This window comes from Triticum urartu, chromosome 2A, assembly GCF_056163025.1.
Source record: "Triticum urartu cultivar PI428250 chromosome 2A, HENAU_Tu73, whole genome shotgun sequence".
Lineage (NCBI taxonomy): Eukaryota > Viridiplantae > Streptophyta > Magnoliopsida > Poales > Poaceae > Triticum > Triticum urartu.
In genome coordinates this window covers 340,443,741-340,449,504 of record NC_141874.1, presented here as the reverse complement: position 1 = coordinate 340,449,504, position 5,764 = coordinate 340,443,741, and positions in this window count along the sequence as shown.

The window sequence follows — 5,764 nt, the reverse complement described above, 5'->3', positions numbered from 1 at the left end:
TAAACATCAAAATAATATTCAATATATGTATATGTGAAATATTACTTATAAACAATATAGTAAAGTGCATCCAAAATCAAATGATTTATATTTTACCTTAAAATTTCCTCTAATATTCCTAGATGCAATTATGTTTACTATGGTATCAATATAAATCTCATTCAATATTTTTTAAAGTTACAAAATGATTTAAGCTCCCATTAAGTTAGCTATTTAAAAGATGTCCATGCTTCTTACAGTATGACAATAACTATCACATTAGGCAGCATACCTCAGCCATCATTCACACATCCAATGCCTCCTTATACATGTACTTTTTGATAAAAGATATTGTTCGTGAAGCATTAGAACCATCTTCTAAGCTCTTGAGATAACACAGATAATGACTTGAATGTCTTAAAACTATATAAGAAAACCGTCGAACAGAAGATTCAGTATATTACTAGATGTCATCTCTCCAGATCTAAAAGGCATTATTTTCTATCAACGCTGATCCTGGAGATATATGCCAAAACTTTCTAAAAGGAAGGAACCATCTGAATGTTTTTGAGAAAAGTGATTTTGCAGAATCACTATGAAACCACATAATTGATCGGGGGGGGGGGGTGAATAGGCTACTAACAATTTTTAGCTTTTCTTTAACAATTTAAACTTTGCATCAAAGTAGGTTGTCTAGATATGCAACTAGGTAAGCAACCTATATGATGCAACAAAGATAGGAACACAAGCAAGCAAGAGATGTATCACTAATAAGCTTGCACAAGTAAAGGCACGAGATAACCAAGAGTGGAGCCGGTGGAGACGAGGATGTGTTGCCGAAGTTCCTTCCCTTTGAGGGGAAGTACGTCTCCGTTGGAGCGGTGTGGAGGCACAATGCTCCCCAAGAAGCCACTAGGGCCACCGTATTCTCCTCACGCCCTCACACAATGCGAGATGCTGTGATTCCACTATTGATGCCTTTGGAGGCGGCGACCGAACCTTTACAAACAAGGTTGGGACAATCTCCACAACTCAATTGGAGGCTCCCAACGACACCATGAAGCTTCACCACAATGGACTATGGCTCCGCGGTGACCTCAACCGTCTAGGGTGCTCGAACACCCAACAGTAACAAGATCTGCAAGGGATTAGTGGGGGAATCAAATTTCTCTTGGTGGAAGTGTAGATCGGGGCCTTCTCAACCACTCCCGAGCAAATCAACAAGTTTGATTGGCTAGGGAGTGAGATCGGGTGAAAATGGAGCTTAGAGCAACAATGGAGCTTAGGCTTGGAAGAGATAGTCAACACGAGGAAGAAGACACCCCTTATATAGCTAAGGAAGAAAATCCAACTGTTATCCACCTACCAGCCCGCGACCAGCGGTACTACCGCTCCAGGACTGCGGTACTGCCGCTGGGCCACGCGGTACTACCGTGAGGAGCCGCGATACTACCGCAACAGCTGCAGTAGCTAGGGAAGACCTTAAGCACATGGGCTGAGGATGGTACTTCCGTAGACACGGTACTACTGCTCCCCCTTGCGGTACTACCGCAAGGCAGGGAACCCCAAGCCTGGGAAGAGCATGGATAACAGGACATCTGTGCCTACTTCCGCTGGAAAACGGATGTAGCAAAAATCCGACACAGTACTACCGCAGAGGGGTGGTACTACCACCTGGCAGCCAAGCCAGGCCGCGCACGGTACTACCGCGCAAGGGATGCGGTACTACCGCGGTAGCACGGATGTAAAAATTACATCCGCCCCTACTACTGCGAGGGAGCGGTACTTGGCCTGGGTGTCACGGCACTATGGCTCCAGAGGAGCGGTACTACCGTGGGCACCTGCGGTACTACCGCGCCACAACATGGTACTACCGCTCACCAGGGAGCAGTACTACCGCAAGCCAGCACAGCAGCCAGAACAAGGTGAAGAGATAAAAACGGAGGATGCTCCAAGGTGCAGGGGAAAGGAGGGGACAAGGAAGAAACGTGCACGTGATGATTCCACCCGAACCATTCCGACGCGGACCCCCTCTTAATAGTACGGCTTGCCTACGACTCAAATCCACCAAAAAGAAACATAGAAAAACATCGTCTTCAATAGTCTTCAAGGGACACCAAACCGTCTTGTGCCTAGGGAAGAAACGTCTGGGAAACTCAAGACACATGATTAGTCTGCAAACGCATTGTCATCAATCACCAAAACACCTTAGGGATAAATATGTCCTTACAATCTCCCCCTTTTTGGTGGATTGATGACAATACGGGATTTGCACAAGGGAAATAATATTAAGAAAACGCAAACCCCTCCTCTCTAGAATATAGACGGGCTCCCCCTAGATGTGTGCCAACTAGATGGGTGCTTTGGACTGCACGGCACACATACTAGGATCAAAGCTCCGCCTATATTATAGAGACAAGGCATATCTTGCAATAGTAAGGCTAACACTAGACAAGATAGCACAAACATAAGTTCACTAAGATAGAATAGAGTGCATATGTCTTACACCATATGAAGGAAAAGCCTCAAAGACACAAACCAAACAAAGGCAAACGAGGTCCAAACGACAAAGCAACCACACCGAACACAACACACGACTCGCAAACACGCAAATCCCTACACTCTCTCCCCCTTTGGCATTGAGACGCCAAAAACGCAGAGAGGACACCTACACACAAGGGGTGGCTCAGGAAGAGAAATCATCCCACTGCTCCTCGTGCTCCTCGTCAGACTCGGCGGTGGGGACGGTCTCCTCAATGTCCTCCTCAGAGCTAGTCCACTTGAAACCTTGCTTCGCCATCCATGCAGCCTCTGGCATGATGGCATCCTCAGAACCGCCAGAGACATCCTCTCCAAAGAGCCTCATGACCTTCTTGTCACGGCGGCGACTCTCCTTGGATGCCACATGAGTCCTGTACTGCCCCTTCGCCTGCATGCAGAAGAGAGTCTTCATCTTGTCCTTCAACTTCTTGGCCCATGACGGCTCAGAGGAAGGTGGGGAAGACCTAGCAGCACGGTCCTTAGCAACATCCTCTGCACTAGCCTCCTCCTCACCAACAACCCTCCTAGCAGCAGACGCCTCAGCACGAGTAGTAGTGTTGGCCCAGTTGGGCTTGACGCGGAGACTGATGGACTCATGCCGAATCCAGTCTGGAGCAAGGAACTCATCACCAGGGTACATCTTCTCCCAAGTTGTGGAGATCAACAAAAACAGGTACGGTCCATAGATAGGTACCTTGCGGGTGTACACCGCAAACCGAAGCACACACCACATGATGTGTGAGACATCAAGTGGCTGAGTCTGAGACGAACGTGCCTCCGCACACAGGAGCATCATGTCCACCAGATAGGAATGAACATTGTCCTTGTCACCAATGCGAGGGAATAGAGTGTTGCGGAAGATGCGATGCATGATATCCAGAAAAGAGTTCAGCACCCAAGTCGACTTGCCACTGGGAAGCACCTTCTCAACATAGTACGGCTGAAGCAAGTTCTTGTTAGCAGACTCAGAGTTGGCATGGGGACGAACACCAACGGGTGTGTGAAGCCCGTCATCAGGAACGTGGAGCAGACCCATGAACTCTTTCCAGGTAGCAGACAACTGACGGCCATTGGTCATCCAGGTCATCCTCCGCTCATCCCCGGGGTGAAAGTAAACTGAGACAAAGAACTGACAGATAATCTCAGGGTCATAGTCAAGGTGGAAGGAGATCACAGGCTCAATAGCGAACTGCTCCACCAAATCCAGAGCTTCTCCAAAATACTCCCGAAACTTGTCCTTCCTCATGTGATTCATGTCTATCCACTTGACATCCACGAAGGTATTCTGCTTGTTCTTGATCACATCCAGATAAATGAGAGCCTGCTGCTTGGTCCAAAACAACTCAGTGCCTCTGAGGATAGCATGAGGATTCACATAAGGGTTGATCTTCCAGCGTTCGACGTACTCATTGAGGGGAATCTCGTCCATGCCCTTAGGAGGTTCCTTTTTCTTGCTGGCAGTGGTCTTGACATGGCGCTTGGGGGCACTGGAGCCCTCTAGTGCTTCATCTTGAGGATTGCGTAGTCGCTTGGAGCCAGTGTCATGACTAGGATTGGAACGGCGAGAGCCACCACCTAAGACACAAGAGAAAGCACACAAAGAGCGAGAAGAATCAATGCAAAGACCACGACAAAGCAAGGGAAACCAGTAGAAATCATACGGGATAAATGCCACAAGGAAGAAGAGACAACAATGGTAGTGCCGCCTGGTCATGCGGTACTAAAATTTTAGTACCGCTCCTAGTCGCGGTAGTACCGTGTCCTCACGCGGAACTATCGCGGCTTGGAGCGGTAGTAAGACCTTAGTGCCGCAGAACGTGCGGTAGTACCGCACCGAACAAGCGGTAGTATCGCATCAAAGGCACGGTAGTACCGCACCGCGTCTGATCCGAGCCTACTTTTGAATCTGAGAAGACGCGCGAAACCACGACAGAACTACGGTTGATCACATCTACCACGTGACAATATATCAAGTGATAGAGGCAAAGGTGTCCCGATGTTTCGATGAGATGGTGGCTATCGTTTCTGTGGGAGTCGACCTTGACGATCCGACTACGAACGTGCGAGACGTCGCGCCTTAGCAATTGCTAAACCATCTTCCGAGGTGTTATTGACCACGCCGGAGCACGATCAACCTAACCATGAGGGTCTGCTTCCTGTGAGCAAATGAAGAACAAGCAAGAAACTGAGATTGCAATCTGGATATTGTGAATATAAGATGAAAGCTTTATTGATCAAGGTGGTGTTCTGTGACGTCTTGGTCTGGTCGTTGGATACAAACGAAGTATGCGAAGTTGCAGCTATGGCAAACTTTTAATCTAAACAAAACCCAAAGTCTAAACGATGCCCTAAGGGCTATATATATGGAGGAGAGAGGGGGAATTTCGTGGCCCTTGGTGGAGGGGTCCGAAACCAACCCTAACTCTTGTTTCCCCACACACACGGACTCTAAAAACAGCCTATACTTAAGTACTTCGAAAATACATGGGCCTGGCCCAATAATAAGGTGAGGCAGCACCTAGAATAGCCTCTGGACGAAATTTATGAAGTGGCATCTTGTATATTTCGTCCCATGCTTCATGCACTCATTATGGTGGTTTAGAGTCGTGGAACCATCACTTGTAACTCTGTTCTTGTTCCCCTTGCGCATGCCATCATCTCCATGCTTGAACTGGCTCCAAGGTTCATCTTTCTTGTCCACGCTAGGCCCTTCATTTGTAAGCAAAAAAAATGTATCCAATTTAGGCAGCTTCATATTCTCATGAACATTACAATCGTTACCAAGAAACGGAAGTACCTGATAATTCAATTGGCGTGCGCGAGCTCTAGTAATTGGTCCAGTATGTATAGCAGCAGGGGCTGTGGGTGTAACAATGGTATTGATGTCCTCATCATTCTCCCCTTCTTGAAATGAATCGTCCTCGACGAAAGTTCATCATGATGAGAACATGACTACCTTGGATACGACCAAAAATATTGCATACATGCATATTTGTCAGGTGATTTCTAATGCAAACTATTCAATAATCTATTTATGTTATCCAGAACAAAAATACTTCACACACTTTTGTGTTTTGTCTAATTGCAGGTGTATGGGACATTTGTACAATCCACATATGAAGATAAGGGAAAAGGAGAAGTTTATGTTGTGTTCAAAAAGTCCTCTCACGTCACTTTTGGGCCAAGAGAAGATAGAGTCCAAGTCTTTCACGTTCTGGATTCAGATTCGGACTGCACAGACATA